The sequence below is a fragment of the Dendrobates tinctorius genome, unplaced genomic scaffold (genome assembly GCF_039654945.1).
Source record: "Dendrobates tinctorius isolate UK_male_01 unplaced genomic scaffold, ASM3965494v1 ptg000037l, whole genome shotgun sequence".
In the NCBI taxonomy this organism is placed as follows: domain Eukaryota; kingdom Metazoa; phylum Chordata; class Amphibia; order Anura; family Dendrobatidae; genus Dendrobates; species Dendrobates tinctorius.
Window position 1 is genome coordinate 24,011,163 of NW_027361705.1, and position 24,543 is coordinate 24,035,705.

A 24,543-nucleotide genomic window follows, 5' to 3' on the forward strand; every position below is an offset into this window, starting at 1 on the left:
GGTCGGAGAGGCTGGTGGGGGATCTCCCCAGGACAGGAGCACAGATGGCGGTCAGGACTGGAATGACGGCAAAGCGGCAGGGACCGCACACGGACTGGAAGACAGCACAGGGTGGAGTGGAGCCCCGGAGTACCAGAACCTAGAAGAGAGAACAGCGGAGAGCATGGGTAAGATATAGGCAGGAGAGCGGGAGCTGCAGGCAGAGAAACGAATGGAGGAACGAGGGGCCAGAACCACTAGCTAGTCACAAGTGATCATCAGGCACCGCCAGGAGGAAGAGGCGGCCTGATATAGGGAGTGTGCCTGGAACTTCCGGGTCATGACCTCCTGCCAGAGCAGAGAGAAGAGGAGGGCGCGCACCTGCAGGGGGAATGGAGCGCGTGAACGCTCCTGAGCACAGTGTGGGCGCATGTCCGAGGAGCAGGAAGCCAGGCAGGGGCGCGCACCCGACAGAGAGCAGGGGACTGAGCGGGAGCGCGTGCTGGGTGAGTGCGCCGGGGAGCTGAGAGCTGCGGTGAGGACCGAGGCGGGCGCGGCAGCAGTGTGGGAGCCGGGAGTAAGTGGGACGGCTGGAGCGGCGGTGAGGGAGCCGGCGGGGACCGCGGCAGCAGTCGCAGCAGGGGAGTGACAAACACCATGTAAATCTAACATCAAAGGGAATCTGTCACCAATCTGTCACCAGGTTTTTGCTAACTCATCTGACAGCAGCACAAAAGTAGGAAAAGACAGATTCCAGCGATGTGTCACTTAGTTTACTGTGGGAGATGTGACACAGAGTTCTTAGATACAGCATATACAATAGAAGAGCTGAAAAGCTGCCACGGGCCACACCACAGCTATGTACATTATCTATAGACAGTGAGCTGCTTATCACAGGAGGGGCGGAGTCGAACTTGGTGTCACCTGCTGCTGCAGTCTGAGCAGTGATAAAGTCCTCGTGATAAAACCTTCATTATAAGTAAACAACAGCACACTGCCTCATAAGGGACACATCGATGAGTTACCCATTTTAACCCTACCTCATACTTTCTTCAGATTACATAGCGAAAGCCTGCTAATGGATTTCTTTAAATATATAGATGTATTTCCATCCTTTGGCAAGTAAAAGAAAACATCTGATAATCCCTGATGAGTTGGTAATAATGGCCTGGTATCAATAGTCATAGCCGCACAAAGTGAACACTCAGCGGGCAGCAAGATTTCTCTCCCTTCAAGAGTCCGGAAGGGAATGATCAAAGCCTTCTTGGTCCGGCTCACGGACCGACCCACTGAATAATGACAAATGTAACGTTTTTTTCTATGCTTTATTCCCCCCATATTTTTTTTAAGTACTTTACAAAAGTCCTCATTTAGGGGGATTTTTCCTTGTTAAAGGTCACCTTTACAGATTCCTGAGCAAAGAAAAATAGAACTTGGTTCCATGTGATTATGGGCCCTGTAACATGCAGCTATGACTTGTTACCCTTGTCTTCCGTCTCGTACAGTAACAGTCTCACAAGACTCCAGTTCATTCTTCTTCTGTTCATAAAGTTCTAACAGATACCGGTCCGGCTTTATGTTGGCCTCACGCAATTCTAGCATGATCTTCTCCACTTTCTGGAGGCTTCTTGCATTCTTCATGCTCCGTCCTGCAATGTATAGTTTGAACTCTTCTAGTTCAATAAGCTTACAGGTGTCCTCCTCACAAACGTTCTTCACTTCTTTTGATTTGTCCACTTGAGGGAAGAAAACAAGACCAGATGACTTCTCAAGTGTCTCAAGAGGGACCTGAAATTGTGGCAACTGATGCTGAAAGCTGATGGGGACGTTGGGAACAATAAAAGCTCCTTCAGCTAGAGTCTCCTCAGAGGGCTTCCTCCTGGCGAGGATCACCTTGTACAGATGTGTGGGCACGACTACATCATCACTGCCAATAACCTGAAATAAAAAATGAGCAAGAACATCTTCATTACACCAAAAAGATCACAGTGCACCACCACAAATTGCAGTAGGCCTCTGTGCACCTACATGGAGACTTCCACATCGCCCCTCACACACCCCACCCATCTTCACTATTAAAGTTTAAACTTTAAGGACTTGTAAGATTTAGAAAACGAATATTAAAATGCCATCAAATAGCAAAAGAAGCTGCGGTGGGCATCTCTGTTCCTGGGGACCCAACTGGCCCCCAATAATATAAACTTTCAGCCCACTTATTTCACTGTTATCTGACAATTGGGTCCCGGGAAGCGGGGACTGCATTAATGGATAAATAGAAAATCAGCATATATCTTTATTACAAATTAGATTGTTTAAAAGTGCCACCAACAAGGTGCATTCATTCTCACTAACCTGTCCGTCCAACGCCTAATGTCAGGTCTGTGGTAACAGAAAGGGAACCTGTCACCAGAAGTATCATAACAGCTAAAACTATGACTTTACTTAGCGTCTGTGCTGCATTCCATAAATGCTTATATACCCTCTGTATACTCCCCAAAAAACCTTTAAAGTTCTCCCGCGTTGTATGGAAATCGGGTCGGTCCTGTCCGATGACCATGGTTTAGGGCCTCTTGATCTCTCCCTCCCGGCTGCTGCTCGCCGCCCTCTTCCCCGGCTGCTGCTCGCCGCCCTCTTCCCCGGCTGCTGCTCGCCGCCCTCTTCCCCGGCTGCTGCTTGCCGCCCTCTTCCCCGGCTGCTGCTCGCCTTCCTCCTCCCTGGCTGCTGCTCGCCGCCCTCATCCCCGGCTGCTGCTCGCCGCCCTCATCCCCGGCTGCTGCTCGCCACCCTCCGTCCCGGCGGCTGCTCGCCGTCCTCCGCCCCGGCGGCTATTCGCCGCCCTCCGCCCCGGCGGCTGCTCGCTACCCTCTTCCTCGGCAGCTTCTCACCGCCCTCCTCCTTCAACTGACATGGATGATGCCTCACGTCAAGATTTCGCCAGGCAATGTGGATGCATCAAGGAGTCACCTACGTCAATTAAAGAAGGAGAGCAGCGAGCAGGAGCCAGGGGGAGGGATGGGGAGACCTGAAACCACGGTTCCAACCTCTATAGTGCCCACAGAATGATAATGAAATGGGGCAGCCCACTAGAAAAAAAAGTTTCATGCAGAATTTTATAGTGCTCACAGAATTATAATAATGACATTGAGCAGCCTACTGAAAAAAAAAGTGGAAGCCAAGTTACAGAGTATCAAAATTGTGTATTCTAATAAAGGAAGCTCCAGACTCTATAGTGCTGACAGACTGATCATGAACTGGAGTATCCCACTGGAAAAAAAAGAAGCCAAGTAAGAGAGTGTCAGAAGGGTGTACTCTAGTAAGGGAAAAAAGGAAGTTCCAGACTCTATAGTGCTGGCAAAATAATAATGATCTGAAACTGACCATTGAAAACAGAGTGGTAGCCAAACTACAAAGCATTCGCTTTGGAACAGTTCCAGCTTGACTGGTACAGTTAGGTCCATATATATTTGGACAGAGACAACATTTTTCTAATTTTGGTTCTAGACATTACCACAATGAATTTTAAACAAAACAATTCAGATGCAGTTGAAGTTCAGACTTTCAGCTTTCATTTGAGGGTATCCATATTAAATTGGATGAAGGGTTTAGGAGTTTCAGCTCCTTAACATGTGCCACCCTGTTTTTAAAGGGACCAAAAATAATTGGACAATTGACTCCAAGGCTATTTCATGGACAGGTGTGGGCAATCCCTTCGTTATATCATGCTCAATTAAGCAGATAAAAGGCCTGGAGTTGATTTGAGGTGTGGTGCTTGCATTTGGAAGGTTTTGCTGTGAAGGAAACATGCGGTCAAAGGAGCTCTCCATGCAGGTGAAACAAGCCATCCTTAAGCTGAAAAAACAGAAAAAAAAACATCTGAGAAATTGCTACAACATTAGGAGTGGCAAAATCTACAGTTTGGTACATCCTGAGAAAGAAAGAAAGCACTGGTGAACTCATCAATGCAAAAAGACCTGGGCGCCCACGGAAGACAACAGTGGTGGATGATCACAGAATAATCTACATGGTGAAGAGAAACCCCTTCACAACAGCCAACCAAGTGAACAACACTCTCCAGGAGGTAGGCGTATCAATATCCAAATCTACCATAAAGAGAAGACTGCATGAAAGTAAATACAGAGGGTTCACTGCACGTCGCAAGCCACTCATAAGCATCAAGAATCAAAAGGCTAGACTGGACTTTGCTAAAAAACATCTAAAAAATCCAGCACAGTTCTGGAAGAATATTCTTTGGACAGATGAAACCAAGATCAACCTCTACCAGAATGATGGAAAGAAAAAAGTATGGCGAAGGCGAGGTACAGCTCATGATCCAAAGCATACCACATCATCTGTAAAACATGGCGGGGGCAGTGTGATGGCTTGGGCATGCATGGCTGCCAGTGGCACTGGGTCACTAGTGTTTATTGATGATGTGACACAGAACAGAAGCAGCTGAATGAATTCTGAGGTATTCAGAGCCATACTGTGTGCTCAGATCCAGCCAAATGCAGCCAAACTGATTGGTCGTCGTTTCATACTACAGATGGACAATGACCCAAAACATAAAGCCAAAGCAACCCAGGAGTTTATTAAAGCAAAGAAATATTCTTGAATGGCCAAGTCAGTCACCTGATCTCAACCCAATTGAGCATGCATTTCACTTGTTAAAGACTAAACTTCGGGGGGTGTGGCCTAGCACCTGATGTGAGCGGTCGGCTTCTGGAGCTCCTCCGCTGAGACCGGCAATTATCCTGACGATAGGACCCCTCTGGAGGCTGGTTAATCTCTGGGCGGCTGAGAAGAGACTCAGGAGGTCGGCCCCGACGGGTGAAGTGGTGCGGAGCTGCAGCGATGGTCCGGAGAAGGCAGCAGGACGCCAAGGCAGGAGCGGGGATCCGCACCCAAGATGGCGCCGACAGCGTGGAGGCGGCTGAGAGAGTGGACGCTGCAAATGCCTCTTATGCAAAGAGGCTAGAAGTGGCGGCCAAGCTGGAGAAATATGCCTGGGTGGAGGGAGCACGGCAGGAGATGGCTGAAGAGAAGGAGGAACAGGCTGGAGAACGGAGGAATGAGCAAGGAGAAGGCTCTGAGGATGATGCGGTACAGGGGGGGCCGGAGGAGGAAGAAGGTGGAAGGGGGAATGATGATGTGGAACAAGAGAATGTGGAGGAGCTGGTTATAGGGGAGCCCACTTTGCGGGACATTTATGAACTGATCAGATCATGCAAAATTGCGATAACAACGTTAACTCACAGAGTGGATGGAACTATAGCAGAAGTTACTACAATAAAGGCAGACATGGGCAAAATGGATAAGAGAGTGGGAGAGGTGGAGGAGAGAGTGAGTGTGTTGGAAGACCATATCTCTAAAATGCAAAAGGCCCACACTCAGTGTTTGCAAAAATGTGCTGCTCTGATTAATAAGACTGATGATCTGGAGAATCGTTCACGGAGGAACAATGTAAGATTAGTGGGTATCCCTGAGAAGACTGAAGGAAATGACCCTACAAAATTTATTGAAAAATGGCTCCAGGACAAGATAGGTGGTGATAACCTGTCTAAGATGTTTGTGGTGGAAAGGGCTCATCGAGTTCCTATGAAACCCCTCCCGATGGGATCCCCCCCTCGTACGGTCCTTGCCAAGATCCTGAACTATAGAGATAGAGATGCCATATTGAGGTGTGCTCGTACGGCTGAAGACATGTGTATTAATGGCCAGAAGATCTCTATTTATCCAGACTATTCGGCTGAGGTACAAAAACAGAGGATGAGCTATGGAGGGGTTAAAAGGAGACTGAGAGATTTGAAGTTGGTGTATTCTACTCTCTACCCAGCAAAATTGAGAGTTGTAGCACTGGGGACGGTTCATTTTTTCCAACACCAGAAGACGCCACCAAGTGGCTGGACTTAAATCAGCAGAAGCTCTCGGCTAATAAAGAAAGAGGGAAGTGAAGGGATGAGGCCGGAAGTGAAGAAGTTACTGCCATATTGCTGCCTTTGGACTTTGAGTTCACAATTTATTGTGGTTTCCGGAGGACTTATTGTCAAAATGTTGTTTTATATGCGGAGGGGCTGGGGAGGTGTTTTAGTAACAGCGGATTAAGGGTACTATGGAAGAGGTAGCTAGACGCTGGACTACCTACTCTCTGATAAGAGAGGTGAACGACAACAGCGGATTAGTTATGGGTTACTGTGTTAAAGAATATGGGGGGGAGATGGGAGGGTAGGGTTGGGGATTGTTGCGGGGAAGTGAGACTTACAATTTGCTGGGAACAGTGTCCTATCTTAAGGGGTCAGGAATTGGTACTTGGGAGGTATCATGGTGAGAGACACAATTAAAGTCGTTAGCTGGAATATAAGAGGACTGTCGGAGGGGAACCGGAGAACGGCAATAATGGAGTATGTGAGAAAACGGGGCCCGGATGTCATTTGTCTCCAAGAGACACATTTGCTTGCAGAAAAAGTAGATGTGCTAAAAAGAAGGTGGATAGGGAGGTCTTACCATTCTACGTATTCCTCGTATGCTAGGGGGGTATCGGTGTTGATTGGGGCGTCCACGCCCTTTGAAGAAATTGAGTGCCATGTAGATAGGGATGGGCAATATGTTCTATTATTCTGTAAACTCTATGGGCAATCACTATGTCTTGCTGCTGTTTACTTCCCACCCCAATACTCGGGGAAAAAGGTACAAGAAATATTTGAATTGTATAAACGGGGTATGGGGTTTCCCATGTTAATCATTGGAGATGTCAATAATGTGATGGATGAAGGGTGGGATGGACATAAGAAAGATTCAAGCAAAGGTATTAAAAAACTGTCGAAGTTTGGGAATTATATGACGGAGATGGGGATGGTGGACCTCTGGAGGGTGAGGAATGAGAGCGTAGTTTGCTACTCCTGCTATTCGGCAACTTATGGCTCCCTCTCCAGGATTGACCTGGCACTGGGAAATGATTTAATGACGCGTATGGTCTGTGGAATTGAATATCTGCCGAGGGTGATTTCAGACCACAGGCCTATAGAGCTTTTGATTAGACGGGCAGGTGGGAGCAGCGTCGGACTGGCCCACCGGAGAACCGGTGGATTCTCCGGTGGGCCCTGGCATCTGGTGGGCCCTGGCACCTGCAGGCATACAGGGCCAGCAGTTGCCTAGGGCCCCGCTGCTCCAGGGGCCCCCAGCCAGTGGTGTGTCGCACACCATGCAGCTGCTATGGGGGCCCCTGCCAGCGGAGCAGCAGCGGGTGTCAGGAGGCAGGAGCCCCTGTCCCCGCTGCTAAAGCGAAGCAGTGAATCTCATTTCAGGTCTCCACCCCCAGAGGCCCCGCCCCCAGCCCAGTAAGCTGCTCTGCAGACTACAGCTGTAAATCAGGGCCGGTGCCCTCAGTCCTCTCTGCTCCTGGCTCACAGCCAGTGCGCGATGACGTCACTACATCGCGCACCCGCTGTGTGTCTGGCAGAGGGGGCAGCTCCTGACACTGAAGCCGGGATCAGCGTGGGAGCGAGAAGGAGAGGTGAGTATTGTGGGGTTTTTTTTTTTTTTTTTTTTTTTATATATCTCTCTCGCTCTCTCTATCTGTCTCTCTCTCTCTATCTATCTATCTCTATATATCTCTCACTATCTCTCTTATATCTATCTATCTATCTTTCTATCTCTATCTATTATCTATATCTATCTATCTCTATATCTATATATTTCTATATCTATCTCTTTCTATCGCTCTATCTTTCTATCTCTACATCTATCTATCTATCTCTATATCTTTCTATATATATCTCTATATCTATCTATTATGTCTATCTATCTCTATATCTATCTTACTCTATCTATCTCTATATCTATTATCTCTATATTTATTATCTATCTAGCTACCATCTATATCTATCTATCTTTATCTATATATATATATATCTCTATCTAATATCTATATCTATCTATCTCTATACCTATCTATCTATTTATCTATCCGTTATCTGTCTCTATATCTTTTCTCTGTATCTATCTATCTCTATATCTCTCGCTATCTATCGCTCTATCTCTATATCTATCTCTATATCTATCTTTATATCTATATATCTATCTATCTCTATATCCATATCTATTTCTCTCTATATCTATCTCTATATCTCTCTCTATAGCTATCTATCTATATATCTCTCTCTATCTCTATCTATCTTTATATCTATATCTATCTATCTCTATATCTATCTCTATATCTATCTCTATATCTATATCTGTTTCTCTCTATATCTATCTCTATATCTCTCTCTCTATAGCTATCTATATATTATCTCTATATCTATCTATCTATCTATCTATATCTATCTATCTATCTCTATATCTATCTATCTCTATATCTATCTATCTCTATATCTATCTAACACTATATCTCTATATCTATCTCTATATCTCATTATCTATCTATCTATCTCTATCTCTCTCTTTATCTATCTATCTATTGATCTATCCATCTATCTCTATATCTATCTCTATATCTATCTATTACATCTATCTATTATCTCTATTATCTATATCTATCTATCCATCTATCTCTATCTATCTCTATATCTCTCTCTATATCTATCTATCTTTCTAACTCTATATCTGTCTATCTCTATACATATCTCTATATCTAGCTATTATCTCTATATCTATCTCTATATCTATCTTTCTATATCTATCTGTCTCTATATCTATCTATCTCTATCTATTATCTCTATATCTATCTATCTCTATATATATCTCTATATCTATTTTTATTTATAGCCATCTATCTATATATATTTATCTCTATAGCTATCTATATATGTCTATATTATTATTATTATTATTATTATTATTATTATATCTGTATATCTCTATTATCTATCTCTATCTATATATCTATCTCTCTATATCTTTCTATCTATAGCTATGTATCTCTATATCTATCTATCTATCCATTATCTATTTTCTATCTATCTCTATATCTATCTACCTATCGATCTATCTATCTATATTTCTTTCTATATCTATCTTTATATCTATCTATCTCTATCTATCTCTATCTATCTCTATGAATCTTTCTATCTATATCTATCCATTATCTACTTTCTATCCATTATCTACTATCTATCTCTATATCTATCTATTTCTATATCTATCTTTCTATCTATATCTATCTAACTCTATATCTATATATCTATATAGCATTATACCCTATGAGGGGGTGCATTATTCCCTATGAGGGGGGCAGTATTATACCCTATGAGGGGGCAGCATTATTCCCTATGAGGGGGCAGCATTATACCCTATGAGGAGGCAGCATTATACCCTATGAGGGGGGCAGTATTATACCCTATGAGGGAGTGCATTATACCCAGGGGTGGATTAAGGGTAGCCAGGGCCCGGGGCAGTTCAGACTCTGTAGGCCCCCCTCGTCACGTGACGGGGGTCACGAATCGTAGAGCCACACTCTACATAGAGAATAATGGGGCCTCCAGCACTGACCTCCACCCGCAGAGCCACACTCTACATAGAGAATAATGGGGCCTCCAGCACCGACCTCCACCCGCAGAGCCCCAATCCACATAGAGAATAATGGAGCCTCCAGCACCGACCTCCACCCGCAGAGCCGCACTCCACATAGAGAATAATGGAGCCTCCAGCACCGACCTCCACCCGCAGAGCCGCACTCTACATAGAGAATAATGGGGCCTCCAGCACCGACCTCCACCCGCAGAGCCCCACTCCACATAGAGAATAATGGAGCCTCCAGCACCGACCTCCACCCGCAGAGCCACACTCCACATAGAGAATAATGGAGCCACCAGCACCGACCTCCACCCGCAGAGCCACACTCCACATAGAGAATAATGGAGCCTCCAGCACCGACCTCCACCCGCAGAGCCGCACTCCACATAGAGAATAATGGAGCCTCCAGCACCGACCTCCACCCGCAGAGCCGCACTCCACATAGAGAATAATGGAGCCTCCAGCACCGACCTCCACCCGTAGAGCCACACTCCACATAGAGAATAATGGAGCCTCCGGCATGGACCTCCACCCGCAGAGCCCCACTCCACATAGAGAATAATGGAGCCTCCAGCACCGACCTCCACCCGCAGAGCCACACTCCACATAGAGAATAATGGAGCCTCCAGCACCGACCTCCACCCGCAGAGCCGCACTCCACATAGAGAATAATGGAGCCTCCAGCACCGACCTCCACCCGCAGAGCCACACTCCACATAGAGAATAATGGAGCCTCCGGCATGGACCTCCACCCGCAGAGCCCCACTCCACATAGAGAATAATGGAGCCTCCAGCACCGACCTCCACCCGCAGAGCCGCACTCCACATAGAAAATAATGGAGCCTCCGGCACCGACCTCCACCCGCAGAGCCGCACTCTACATAGAGAATAATGGGGCCTCCAGCACTGACCTCCACCCGCAGAGCCACACTCTACATAGAGAATAATGGGGCCTCCAGCACCGACCTCCACCCGCAGAGCCGCACTCCACATAGAGAATAATGGGGCCTCCAGCACCGACCTCCACCCGCAGAGCCGCACTCCACATAGAGAATAATGGGGCCTCCAGCACCGACCTCCACCCGCAGAGCCACACTCTACATAGAGAATAATGGGGCCTCCAGCACCGACCTCCACCCGCAGAGCCGCACTCCACATAGAGAATAATGGAGCCTCCAGCACCGACCACCACCCGCAGAGCCGCACTCAACATAGAGAATAATGGAGCCTCCAGCACCGACCTCCACCCGCAGAGCCGCACTCCACATAGAGAATAATGGAGCCTCCAGCACCGACCTCCACCCGCAGAGCCGCACTCCACATAGAGAATAATGGAGCCTCCAGCACCGACCACCACCCGCAGAGCCCCACTCCTCATAGAGAATAATGGAGCCTCCGGCACCGACCTCCACCCGCAGAGCCGCACTCCACATAGAAAATAATGGAGCCTCCGGCACCGACCTCCACCCGTAGAGCCGCACTCTACATAGAGAATAATGGGGCCTCCAGCACTGACCTCCACCCGCAGAGCCACACTCTACATAGAGAATAATGGAGCCTCCAGCACTGACCTCCACCCGCAGAGCCACACTCCACATAGAGAATAATGGGGCCTCCAGCACTGACCTCCACCCGCAGAGCCGCACTCCACATAGAGAATAATGGGGCCTCCAGCACTGACCTCCACCCGCAGAGCCACACTCTACATAGAGAATAATGGGGCCTCCAGCACCGACCTCCACCCGCAGAGCCGCACTCCACATAGAGAATAATGGAGCCTCCAGCACCGACCTCCACCCGCAGAGCCGCACTCCACATAGAGAATAATGGAGCCTCCAGCACCGACCACCACCCGCAGAGCCGCACTCAACATAGAGAATAATGGAGCCTCCAGCACCGACCTCCACCCGCAGAGCCGCACTCCACATAGAGAATAATGGAGCCTCCAGCACCGACCTCCACCCGCAGAGCCGCACTCCACATAGAGAATAATGGAGCCTCCAGCACCGACCACCACCCGCAGAGCCCCACTCCTCATAGAGAATAATGGAGCCTCCGGCACCGACCTCCACCCGCAGAGCCGCACTCCACATAGAAAATAATGGAGCCTCCGGCACCGACCTCCACCCGCAGAGCCGCACTCCACATAGAGAATAATGGAGCCTCCAGCACCGACCACCACCCGCAGAGCCGCACTCAACATAGAGAATAATGGAGCCTCCAGCACCGACCTCCACCCGCAGAGCCGCACTCCACATAGAGAATAATGGAGCCTCCAGCACCGACCTCCACCCGCAGAGCCGCACTCCACATAGAGAATAATGGAGCCTCCAGCACCGACCACCACCCGCAGAGCCCCACTCCTCATAGAGAATAATGGAGCCTCCGGCACCGACCTCCACCCGCAGAGCCGCACTCCACATAGAAAATAATGGAGCCTCCGGCACCGACCTCCACCCGCAGAGCCGCACACCACATAGAGAATAATGGGGCCTCCAGCACTGACCTCCACCCGCAGAGCCACACTCTACATAGAGAATAATGGAGCCTCCAGCACCGACCTCCACCCGCAGAGCTGCACTCCACATAGAGAATAATGGGGCCTCCAGCACCGACCTCCACCCGCAGAGCCGCACTCCACATAGAGAATAATGGAGCCTCTGGCACCGACCTCCACCCGCAGAGCTGCACTCCACATAGAGAATAATGGAGCCTCCGGCACCGACCTCCACCCGCAGAGCCACACTCTACATAGAGAATAATGGGGCCTCCAGCACCGACCTCCACCCGCAGAGCCGCACTCCACATAGAGAATAATGGGGCCTCCAGCACCGACCTCCACCCGCAGAGCCGCACTCCACATAGAGAATAATGGGGCCTCCAGCACCGACCTCCACCCGCAGAGCCGCACTCCACATAGAGAATGGAGCCTCCAGCACCGACCTCCACCCGCAGAGCCGCACTCCACATAGAGAATAATGGAGCCTCCAGCACTGACCTCCACCCGCAGAGCCGCACTCCACATACAGAATAATGGAGCCTCCAGCACCGACCTCCACCCGCAGAGCTGCACTCCACATAGAGAATAATGGGGCCTCCAGCACCGACCTCCACCCGCAGAGCCGCACTCCACATAGAGAATAATGGAGCCTCTGGCACCGACCTCCACCCGCAGAGCTGCACTCCACATAGAGAATAATGGAGCCTCCGGCACCGACCTCCACCCGCAGAGCCACACTCTACATAGAGAATAATGGGGCCTCCAGCACCGACCTCCACCCGCAGAGCCGCACTCCACATAGAGAATAATGGGGCCTCCAGCACCGACCTCCACCCGCAGAGCCGCACTCCACATAGAGAATAATGGGGCCTCCAGCACCGACCTCCACCCGCAGAGCCGCACTCCACATAGAGAATGGAGCCTCCAGCACCGACCTCCACCCGCAGAGCCGCACTCCACATAGAGAATAATGGAGCCTCCAGCACCGACCTCCACCTGCAGAGCCCCACTCCACATACAGAATAATGGAGCCTCCAGCACCGACCTCCACCCGCAGAGCCGCACTCCACATACATGGCTGCTCTCAGTGCTCTGTGCTGTGCGCACAGGACCTGTGATGAGGTCACAGGAGGGGAGGAGACAGGGGTCACATGATCGGGGGCCCTGACACCTTACCTCCTGTGATCTCATCACAAGCCTTTGCACGCTACCAGCAGCATCAGCGTTCACGCTACTTGTAGATGCTGCTGGTAGCAGAGCACATAATGCCGCCCCCACGGTCACTCACTTTTAGTTGGGGAGAAGATGGAGTGCCATATTGCAGCAGCCAGCAGGAATGTGGTGGGGGCCCCCTTAGAAGCTCTTGTGGTGGGGGCCCCGGGGCTGAAGCCCCGCCTGCCCTGCCTTTAATCCGGCCCTGCGCGGTGGCGGATTATAATGGGGCAATTTACTGGCCTGGGCTGTGGGCCCCTTAACCCCACTGGGCCCGGGGCAACTGCCCAAATTGACCTCATTATAATCCGCCACTGATTATACCCCTATGGGGGGCAGCATTATACCCTATGAGGGGGGCAGCATTATACCCTATGAGGGGGCAGCATTATACCCTATGAGGGGGGCAGCATTATACCCTATGAGGGGGGCAGCATTATACCCTATGAGGGGGGAGCATTATACCCTATGAGGGGGGCAGCATTATACCCTATGAGGGGGGCAGCATTATATTCTATGAGGGGTCTACATTATATTCTATGAGGGGGCTGCTTTATATTCTATGTGGGGGCTACCCCAACTCCTGCTACATAATTAAGACATGTACAACCTTATATTATACCCTGATATTAGCGTGTTTTACCGCACAATTGGTGGTCTGGTATTTAACTCTATGCAGCTACATAGTGGGCCCCAAGAATGATTTTCTCTGGTGGGCCCAAGGTGTTCCAGTCCGACGCTGGGTGGGAGGCATGGACGGGGAGTGGGATGGAAATTGCACCCCTTGTGGCTTGAACATATTGATATGGATATCATTAAGAAGGAAATCACAGAGTACTGGCAGTTTAATGAGGAAAGTGTGGAGGGGCGGGTGGTGTGGGATGCAATGAAAGCTTTTCTGAGGGGTCTTCTTTTTAGGGAAATTTCTAGATGTAAATCCAGGACTAGGTTGGAAGATAAGGAGATCATAGAGGATTTGGAAAGAGCTGAAAGGGATATGGTGTCGGACCCATCAGAGATAACTAAATGTAGTTTAAAAGAAGCTCAGGAAGCGGTTAATAAGCTATATATAAAAAAGGCGGAGAGAAGAAGAGCTTTTCAGAAAGTACAGTTTTTTGAGGATGGGGAAAGAGTGGGACACTTACTTTCGGTGGTAGCTGCTGCACAGAGGGAATCGGGGTACGTATACAAACTAAGAACGGGAGAGGGGACTGTATTGATGGAAGTAGAGGATATTTTAGGGGAGTTTAAAAGTTTTTATGAGCAGCTGTATACGTCAGGGGTGGGAGATATAATGGGGAATATTGAAAGTTTCCTGGGTGAGGCGAAACTGCCTAGGATTGGGGACGATGATAGGGGAAGGTTGGAGGAACCTATAACGGAGGAGGAGATTAGATCTGCTATTATGTCAATGGCTAATAACAAGGCTCCTGGGGCTGATGGACTCCCGGTTGAGATATATAAGAATTTAATGGACATCTCAGTGGCCAAATTAAAAAAAGTCTTTGAGGAGGCGTTAAGGGTGGGAGAGCTGCCGGTGTCCATGAGAGAGGCGATAATAGTAGTCATTTTAAAGGAAGGAAAGGACCCGGAATTGGTGGAATCGTATAGGCCAGTTTCATTGTTGTCGGCGGACGTTAAGATTTTGGCTAAAGTTTTGGCCGGCCGGCTGGCTGGCAAGTGTGGTCCAGGGTCTGGTCCATCCTGATCAGTCTGGCTTTATGCCAAATAAGTCTACAGCGATAAATCTACGTAGATTATTCTTGAACTTGCAGGTGCCGTTGGATAATGAAGGGAATAGAATTGTAGTCTCCTTGGATGCGCGTAAGGCATTTGATAGTGTTGAATGGTGCTATCTTTGGGAAGTGTTGAGATCTTTTGGTTTTGGACCAATTTTTGTCTCGTGGGTGAGGTTATTGTATTTTTCTCCGACTGCTAGGGTGAGAGTTAATGGGGAGGTTTCTGGAAGTTTTGGTTTACATAGGGGGACTAGGCAGGGGTGTCCGCTGTCGCCGCTGCTTTTTGCGTTGGCAGTGGAGCCCCTGGCGCAGACAATTAGGAATTTGACTTTGGTTAAGGGGTTCCGGTATGGTATGATAGAGGAGAAAATAGCCTTACACGCAGATGACATACTATTATTTTTAGAAAATTCTGGAGGGGCCTTGGAGGGGGCGATGAACATTCTTGGGGCATTTGGGGAGGTTTCGGGTCTGGAGATCAATTGGGCAAAGTCAAATATTTTGCTGGTAGATGAGGGGGGCGGGGAGATTCCGACGGCGCTGGAGGGTAGTAGGTTGCCGGTGGTTCAGCGGTTCAAATATCTGGGAGTTCAGGTGTCCCTTCCTCTTTCGAGTTATATTGATTTAAATCTGTCCCCATTACTGGACAAATTTAGGAAGAAAGTAGGGGTGTGGTGTAGGTTGTGACTCTCTGTGGTGGGTAGGATAAACCTGGCTAAAATGATTCTTATGCCCCAATTGTTATATATATTGCATAACTCCCCTGTCTGGCTGCCCCGAAGGTGGTTTCGTACCATTAACTCTATATTTCGAGACCTGGTATGGGGGAAAAAACAGCCAAGAATCAGGCTGGAACTCATGCAGAGGCCAAAAGATGGGGGGGATTGGCTCTTCCGAATCCCTGGATTTATTTTTTGGCGGCACAGGGTCAGCAGTTAAGAGGATGGAGTGAGGAGAAAGGACTGGGTTCGGTTCAAAGGATTATGGTTTGGTTGGTGGGAAGGGACCCATTGGTTCAAGGTCTGGAGGCAGGGAATTTTGGGAAGCTGGGTGGGACCTATCCTACTTTGATGCTAATCCACAGAGTTTGGGAGGCAATTAAAAGGACAAGAAAAGTGGGAGCATTAACAAATCTCTCCCCAATTTGGAACAATGAAGTACTGCCTGAATTTGTTAAAATGGGGGAATGTAAAAATTGGATATCACTAGGTATACTATATGTGGATCAGATACAGGACGAACGGGGGTTATTGTCACTGCGGGGGAGGTATGGGTTGCGGGAGACCAGTAGGTTTCAATATGGGCAGCTGAGACATGCCTATCAGGCGCAGAGTAAAATGGTTGATATGAAAATTTGTAGAGATATTCTGGTGGACTATGTATGTGCGGTGGGTGGAACGAAGGGGGTAGTTTCAAATATTTATAGGGATTTGTTACATACCTTTCTTAATAGATTTCCCATTAAAGCAAAAGAGAAATGGGAGGAAGAGGTGGGAAGGATAGAGGAGGATATATGGGAAGATATCATGGCATATATTCCTCCGTTATCATTAAGTGAGCCGGGTAGACTTTCACAATATTATGTACTTCACAGAGTATATAGAACTCCGGATAGGCTTTATAGGGCAGGGGTGAGACAGACTTCTGAATGTCCTAGGTGTCGGTCTGAGGGAGCGGGGATTTTGCATATGTTATGGCAATGTACGAGACTGAATGCATACAGGTTGGAGGTGGGAGAAGCAATTGGGAAATCGTATGGATGTACAATCACATGGGATCCTGTGGTATGCATTTTGGGTTATGTAGAGGAGATCCAAGTTCAAAATCATCATAAACTGGCTATAGCTAGATTATCGTATGTTGCACGTAAATTGATTGCCAGACATTGGTTGAGTGGAGAGCCGCCGACTCTGCGGGAATTTTATAGACAGTCTGATGCAGTTGTTAAAATGGAAAAGGATATTTATAAGAAAAGGAAAAGTGTAAAATCTTTTGAATCACTTTGGAAACCATGGGTGGAGAGAAAATGATTCCGGAGGGATGCTGTTTACACGTGTAAGCAATGGATGCTAATGTCTCATTATGAGCTATTGAGGATTTAAGGGAGGGGGGGTGGAGGGAGGGAAATGGGGGATTGGTTTATAATGTTTGTAAATATGTCTATGCTCCTTTTTTGGGCACAATTGTGTGCAATGTCATTTTGAATCTTGTTAATAAAAATTATCTGATTTAAAAAAAAAAGACTAAACTTCAGACAGAAAGGCCCACAAACAAACAGCAACTGAAAACCACCGCAGTGAAGGCCTGACAGAGCATCAAAAAGGAGGAAACACAGCGTCTGGTGATGTCCATGAGTTCAAGACTTCAGGCAGTCATTACCAACAAAGGGTTTTCAACCAAGTACCAGAAATGAACATTTTATTTACAATTATTTAATCTGTCCAATTACTTTTGGTCCCTTTAAAAACAGGGTGGCACATGTTAAGGAGCTGAAACTCCTAAACCCTTCATTCAATTTGAATGTGGATACCCTCAAATGAAAGCTGAAAGTCTGAACTTCAACTGCATCTGAATTGTTTTGGTTAAAATTTATTGTGGTAATGTCTAGAACCAAAATTAGAAAAATGTTGTCTCTGTCCAAATATATATGGACCTAATTGTATGTGCATTAACAGCAGTGATGAGGGCAACAGGTCCAAGCATTTACCCTGGTTTTGGATATTATACCAAGTACGCCCCCCAGATTACGATTACGGCTGATTGCTGGCACAAATCACACATAGGTGCAAAAACGACAAAGAATATTTGCCCAGAATCACCCATGATGCCGATGATCATGCCATGGAGGTGTTGCAAACCTGCCATTCGCTGCCCCACGAAGCCTTTTATTGCATATTATGCCCATAGCTCCTCATTTAAATTCTGAATTTATAATTTATTAAATTAGAATCTCACACTGGTTACTGAGCAAACAGGTAGCTCTTAGTGAGAATGTGCGGTGTCTTTCACCCTGAACTAAAAAATTTAGTGGATCGGAGGCTGCCGATAAGAGGAACTTCATTTCACGACTGAACGCTTCTCAACACAATCAGGCAGGAGCAGAAAGCAATGATCAGCCAGACTGAAGGAGGCTCATTGTTTTCTAGAACACGGCGGCCGACCGGTCATCTCTGAAGTCACTACATGAACATGTGGTGGTAAACAGCGGCTCACCTGATAAGTGACACTTTTCTTGCCGTCCTCATTCTGCACGGGTAACAGCAGGGGGCCGCTCACAATCCAGACATCGTCGAATCGCTGTGTCAGGTCTCGACAATACATTTCAAACCTGGATAAAGATTTCAAGCAATGAGAAAAATGAGCCGCCATTACTCCATTGTAGGACTGATCTCATTACACTACACATGCAATGGCCTGGCTGATGACTGTCCCCGGAGAACATGTCCGCCTCAAGCCGCCATCGGTTATGTCATTCTTTGCAGATATTTCTACATATCTGTATCTGAAGCTCCAGATACGGTTCTCCTAGACCTGTGAATAGGAAATTTACCTAGTTACATAGTAATCCAGAAGCAGAGGGGTGTCACCATACAAATAGATGACATCCAGGACAGAGTATGAAATCACCGTGAATAATGACATTTATGATATGGGGTATTCCCATCCCATAAAGTGATGGCATGTTACTTTATGATCGGTGGAGGTCTGACCTATGGGCCCCTCACCAATCCTGAAAATGTTGCACTCTCTACACAGTGACGCCAGAGGGGAACTACAGCTCAGCGGTATACCACCACCTTCCTCAGCGCCTGTGCTGCATTACAGAAAGTTGTATACTATGTCCTGACTCCCCCTTAAATCTCCAAAAAAAAACTAATGAATGCTCCAGCAAGGTATACAAATTAGGACGGTCCGGTCCCAGGGGTGTCATTACAGCGGGGCCTGTCCCTCCTCTCCCCTGCTAAAAGCCGTCTTCCAGCTTTGATTGATGTGGATGACGTGTCCAGTGTCATCCACATAGCTGAATGAAATCTCGTGCCTGAGCAGGGACATTGCCGGATCGCACAAACGCACTTTCCTCTTCTCTACTGCAGGCCGAGCCTAAAACCTAACTGCGCATGCGCCGGTACATGTCTTTCCGGCTCCTGCTTACCAAAACCATTTTAGCTATATTGTTTTCTGGGCAAAATGGTTCCAGTAAAAAGGAGCCAGAAAGGAAGGAAGGCTGTAGAAGGCAGCCATGTCTCGTCATATCTTTGTGTCTGTGACATTGAAGGCTCAATGTGGGTTCAAGCTGCAGTGGTCCAGGAAAGACCACGATATGTTAAAAGGATTGTCCATTACTGAACAGCCCCTCATTAAATGCTAAAGGACCCCAGATTTTATAAAAATAAAAAATATATTTCTAGATATTTACACACTTGTCGGATGGAGGTTATTCCAGCAATTTTTAATCGCTGGTATAACCCGAGTCTTTTGATAGAGGACACTGGTGTCACAGGAGCGTTGCAGACTGCCACACCGATCAGCTGCAGCCTTCAGTCAGGTGGAGCCATTTAGTCTGATGCCACGATGAAGGCTGGAGCCGACTGTCATGTCACATAACCTCTGGAAGACAGCTCCAAAAATCACTGAGATGTTGAGTCCGGGTGGCAAGGAGGTGATTTTTGCTATTGACAACCCCTTTAATCTTTGAACATGAGGCAGGACTGCATCTGCATTTCAGATTGTAAAGTAAATCCCTGTTGACCATGGACCTTACCGATTCCAGAAGCCGGCGTTGTTTTTATAGTTTTGGGGCACAATGTTTGACAGATAAAATGTTTCAGCCATGGCCTCCTGTGGACGTAAAAGAGAACTGATGTAAATAGTCAAAATAGTAAGGGTCTGTGCACACGCTGCAGAGTTGTCACTTTTTTCCTGCACAGATTTGTCATAAAGTGAATTAGAATCCTGAAGTCTCATGCACTTATTGCTTATTTGTGACTTGCAGATTTCACTCATATTAATGAGTGGGAAAAATCTGCACCAAAAAAGCATTTAAAAAATGGGGCAAAAATGCATGTATTACACGCTGTTTTTCTTGCCAATAGATGCCGAAATGGTACAGAAATTTCTGCACCAAACATTTAATGTCTGCACACACCATAAAGCTTTATGACAAGTCAAAGTAATGAACTTTATATTCCATATTCTTATGTAAATACAAAAAGAAAAAAAGACTAATTTTTATAGATTTTCTTCTTCAGATAAGCAGAAAACAGATTCTTACTGTAGAATATTTACTGTCCCCCGCTGGCGCCATGTGACCCCGGGACCACCCGCTACGTAAATAGTCTTCATTGCTGGCACTAAATAATTGCGGAATGTTTGGATCCGGTTTAAATCGGCAGTGTTTCCGGTCAGCAACGCCTAAGGAAAAGATAAAAAAAGAAGAACATGTTCTAAAACCTAGACAAACAAAATAAAGCACAAAACCCCCTGAATTGGGGGGCAACTATATTTATACTGAGCCGTCCTGCTGTTTACAGTCCCAAGAGGGGCCTTTCCATTGGCAGCTGTATACGACCATTAGGGCTCGCTGCCACTGGCGATTAAACAATAATAATAATCAGATTGCATTCGTACCAATTTAATCCTATATTTCATTATTTATCAGTGGCGGGTTTTTGCCAGGGCTGATCGGATTGCAATCGGACAGGAAAAAAAAATGGCAGCATGCTGTGATTGCACGCCAAATTCGGTTCTCACGCACCCATACAAGTCTATAGGAGAGTGTGTAACATCGCACTGCACTCGGATATCAGATGATCATTTCCACTGTGGATTTGGTCACTAATCCACAACAAAACGTGTAATGATTCCACAGAAGGAACCAGCATTTGTTGATCGTGGATTCCACCCTGCTCCGTTACTAAGCATTATTGAATAGGGTGAAATCCACAATCAAAATCTGTACATGAATGAGCACGCTGCAGATCTGACGTCGGCACCATGCTTTCATTTTTTTGCAATGTGTGACTGAGACTTTCAAGTCTTCTAGACTGCTGCAGACTAAACCACAATTCCGCAAAGTGTGAACTTGGCCTCAGGACATGCCGCAGCCTCACTTAAAGAGGACCTGTCACCTGTGTGTGGCTGCACATACGATGTAAGAAAAGAGAGAGCAGCCACAGACCGACGGTTTTACAAATCATAACTGATTAAGAAAGACGTCCAGCAGTGTCCCTAATGACAGGCTAAAGGTCCGGACTGTCTAGAAAAAAAATCAGGTCCGAACTTCCGGGTTGTGGGATCCCGACATACAGAGCGAGATCCAACAACCCTCCGTGAAACCGGAGGAAACCAATGTAAACACAGGGAGAACATACAAACTCGTTGCAGATGTTGTCCTCGGTGGGATTTGAACCCAGGACCCCAGAGCTGCAAAGTAAAGGAGCTAACCACTGAGCCACCATACAGTGCTAACCACTGAGCCACCATACAGTGCTAACCACTGAGCCACTTTGTTGCCCATTGTGCTCCTTACTAGGAGACCAGCCGAGGTAATGGAATTAATTCCCTTTTTACTCACCAACTATTTTCTCTTTTGTAAGATGCTCAATGACCCAACGTGGGGTCTTCTTTGCTTGATCATAAGATAAAGCATGACCGATATATTGCCTGACCTCCACTCTGCGGGAATCCAAACTCCTCCAATGGAGACTTCTGTACAGGTTCTGGGGGGAAAAAAAAGGTTAATATTAACATTATATCTGGTTCAGTAGGATCAACCCTCCTAAGCCATCTAGATGGCCACGCAAATAAGTAAAAATAAAAAAAAATGAATAAAATGATAACGTGACGTCTTCAATCTGATCTTATTACCTAGAAATCTACACTTGTCTTCATATGTAAATGAACGGTTAAGATCTACGGGCCGGACATAGATCTCCCTGAGAATCTGCCTCCAGAGACTTTTTTTAATGAAAGGAGGTGTTACCAGTGTAGATCAGGAGAGCTGACTGTCAGTCATTACATGTCTCACACAGCAATGCCGCATTTCATGTAAAGTTGACCACTGCTAGGACAACCCCTTGTCATACCCCACGCTTTGCCCCAATAAGATAAAAAAGCCTATACTCACATCCCGTGCCTGCGCTGCTCCCACGGTGTCAGCACGCGCTCTCTGCAGGGCTCTCATGCGGTTTGACACTGACACACAATCAGCGCTGGCATCACTGTCCCCACCCTTCATATGAATTGAACATGAAGAGGAAGTCGGAGATCAGCCGCAGTCCGGACTTACTCTTCATGTACAATTCGTGTGAAGGCGCGGACAGTGACGCCAGCGCTGATTGGGCACCGGAGTCACGTGTCACATCGTACAAGAGCCCCAGGACCGCGCGTACCGGCCCCGCGGGAACAACGATGGCACAAGGGGCGAGGATAAGCTTTATGTAATCTCTGTAATCATTCTGCACCAAAATACTATCTGTGCCAACTGATGGCGGCATAAACTTAAAATGAAACAAACAATGGTGTAAATTGCTGTTGTTTCACAATACAACTCAGCCTGCAGCAAAAACACCAAATATCAGAGCTACAGACAAAAAAGAAAAAAAGTGTATAAAAAACAGAACAGAAGAGATGCTGAGCAGTGATGAGCGTGCTGAGGTGTTATCTGGGCATGCTGGAGCGCTAACAGTGACTTCGGTGTGCTGAATAATATGTTCTAGTCCCTGCGTCTGCATGTCTCGTGACAGCGGTGACACATGTAAGGGTATGTTCCCACGGTCAGTGGACGCTGTGTACATCAGCAGCCTCCAGATGTTACAGCACAGTGGAGGGGTGTCATCATATCCCACGCCCACTATGCGGGCAGATGCCTCCGGCTTCCATGTGGAGCGTCTCTCCCGCCCGCAGCATGTCTATATATGTAGCGGAGACGCTCCACAGGATAAATCTCACCCGTACAATGTAATGGGAGCCGTGATCCTGCACGGTTCAGTGATCACATGTGGAATCAGCGGCGTTCAGAAGCCGGCAGCGCTGTGGATGGAGCGGACATGTGCTGCCAATACTGACCGTGGGAACATCCCCTGAGGAGTGACTGACAATCCCTGCATGTGCCGCTGCTGTCAGCCACGAGACATGCAGCCGCGGGGACCAGAGCATAGTATTCGAGCACGCCGAGCACTATGAGCACTCGAGCATGCCCAGATAACACTTCATCTGACCCCGCTCACTCATCACTGATTCCACGGTGTGGACGTTGCGCTTTTTTACTTCTCTCCTATAAACCGACACAGAACAGACCCCAGACAGACCCCATAACGATCCATGGCCCCTCTGCTCCGTCCTGACAGAAGGGGGCGCTGCAGTAAGGCAGAGGGTGAGAGGGGAGCTCGTACTGACGTCACTGAGAGCAGGGACCCGGATGCAGGCTGCAGCACACGCGTCTATGACAGGGCCTCCCTCCACAGGGGTAACGGCGCACACTCTCCACCAGGGGGCGGCTTTCTCACCTGGCTCGGCTCTTTTTCGCTCGTATAAATACAGCGCGGCTAAGAAGGACGATGTGCTCAGTGTAGCCCCCAGCACGAAACCCCCCAGAAAGCGGCGGCTTATAATCCTGTAGGAAATATGTCCTGACATCTTCAAGTAGTTGTAAAAGACGAATGAACCGGAGCCGCCACCTGCTGGCCGGGAACAGTACAGCACTCGATTTACAGTAGAATCCAAGGCGTGCTACCAGCGACATCTTGCGGCCAGACTTGTTTATTGCATGTGAATAAATTGTATGTAGACGGGCGCCACCTACTGGCGCGGAATAAGACTTGCTGTGCTGGTGATCGGACATGAGGCGTCACACATCTGAGCTGTGATTTAGGGTCACCTCAGGAGTCAGGTATAGGTGTAAGCAGGGCCGGACTGGGGCGAGAATTCAGCCGCGGCATTGTAGGTGCACAGGCCACGTGTGGGATGAATGTGAGACATCTCCGTGCACTTGTAGGTTGTAAGAAGTGAGGTTGGAGTAACACGACTATATGGCCGGGGTCAGAATTGTGAGAAACTCGGACGAGCCTCGCATCAATACCCGGCACTGCCACCGGCACTCGGGACCGGAGTGAGCGCTGCATGTATTTCTATGTGGCTGAGCGCTCCGGGCCGAGTGCCGGCGGCAGTGCCGGGTGTTGATGTGTGAGACTCGTCCGAGTTTCTCACTTGTCTGACCCCGGCCTATAACACGGTCGCAGGTGGTCCAGTATCACAGCTCCGTCCTATTGCCGCTACTTTACCTACATATCGGGGTCTCGTAGATAATGATGAGGACGCTGCGCTCTCCATGGTGCTGGGGGTCTTCATACAGCTCACGGGCCGGGATGTAGATACCCCCGGAGCTAATACTGATGACCCATGCTACAGACAGTGATCAGTCTCAAGTCCCCAATCATCACTTTTAACTCTTTCGAGACTTTACAATTTTCTGTTTTTTGCGTTTTCCTTTTTTTCCTCCCCTTCTCCCCAGATTCATAACTTTTTTATTTTTCCACCAATACACCCACATGAGGGCTTGGTTTTTTGCAGAACGAGTTGTACTTTTGAACGACACCATTGATT

At 47.9% G+C, this 24,543-nt stretch overlaps 1 pseudogene; it reads right to left on the reverse strand.

Annotated features, from left to right (window-relative positions):
- Positions 1-730: 730 nt before the first annotated feature.
- LOC141088059 (nuclease EXOG, mitochondrial-like) lies at positions 731-23,650 on the reverse strand (annotated as a pseudogene).
- Between the last annotated feature and the right edge of the window lie 893 nt (positions 23,651-24,543).